We start from the raw sequence: 1,112 nt of genomic DNA, 5'->3' as shown, positions 1-1,112 counted from the left end.
TCCTTTTTTTTTCCTTTTTTTTTCCTTTTTTTTTCCTTTTTTTTTCCTTTTTTTTTCCTTTTTTTTTCCTTTTTTTTTCCTTTTTTTTTCCTTTTTTCCCCAGTAAGGCACAGGAAAACTTACTAAAAACAAATCGTTAACTTGAAGGTTTCCATCCAAATACATCCCAGTGGAGATTTGCTTCTAGGAAGCAAGACAATTGTAGGAAATGAATAGAAAGCTAGTCAGTACTTTTAATTTGACATTTTTTTGCTGAAAAATGAGAGTATATCCTTACGGCTTTAAACTCAGCTCGACTTAGGGGGAGGAAAGAAAAGTTGCTTTTTGCAAGCAAGCCAAAATCAGCACCTTCTTCTTTAGCTTTTTTTCTTAAATGAATCACATCCCCGTTAAAAGATGGAATTCTGACTAATGAAAATATTTGCCTTTAAAGAAATACGAAATGCTGTAGAAGTAGGGTTTGTGTTCTCTTTGGGTGGGTTTTTTTTGGTTTGGTTTTTGTTTGTTTGTTTTGTTTTAATTAGCTTCAGCAGGAGGTTGCTTTCCTTTTGGCTGCCAGGGGAATTCCCTTACAGCTCCAGTGGTGGTGTAAGCACTGCTGACGTTTCTACTCGTGTGACATTTCTTCCAGAGCTATTTTCAGTCATAACTTCTAACATGTATTTTAGCCATTATTTTGCATAAAAAGAAAGCACAAGACCTTAGGCCACATCTTTGATTAGTTACATGCCAGGTCTCATCTCCTTTAGGAATGTGCTCTTTCTTAACGTTGTTGCCACTTTTCTGTGGTTATTTATTGGGGTGCTGTAGATACAAGAGTCTTTCCTCCTTCTAGTGGATTTGGAATTATCTTGTGATACATATTATTCTTTGGGAGGCTCCATTTTACAAATATTTCAAGATTACAGCTATGTAAATCCACATTTCTATTTATATGTAGTTCTTTTAAATATGGTATTTATGCAAACCCTCTTCAACAACCGTGAAAATCTATTGCAATTATGTGCAATTATCTTTAAATATTTGATTGTGCAGGGCTGAAAGTTTACATTGATAGTGCTGTCATTTGTAACCCTCTTAGAGATGAAAAACAGAAATTTGCCCTGAAGACC

The sequence above is a fragment of the Empidonax traillii genome, unplaced genomic scaffold, assembly GCF_003031625.1.
Source record: "Empidonax traillii isolate 1590-97213 ecotype Southwest subspecies unplaced genomic scaffold, ASM303162v1 scaffold231:size1146757, whole genome shotgun sequence".
NCBI lineage: Eukaryota > Metazoa > Chordata > Aves > Passeriformes > Tyrannidae > Empidonax > Empidonax traillii.
The sequence above is the reverse complement of the archived record's forward strand: the minus strand, read 5'-3'. Positions refer to the sequence as shown.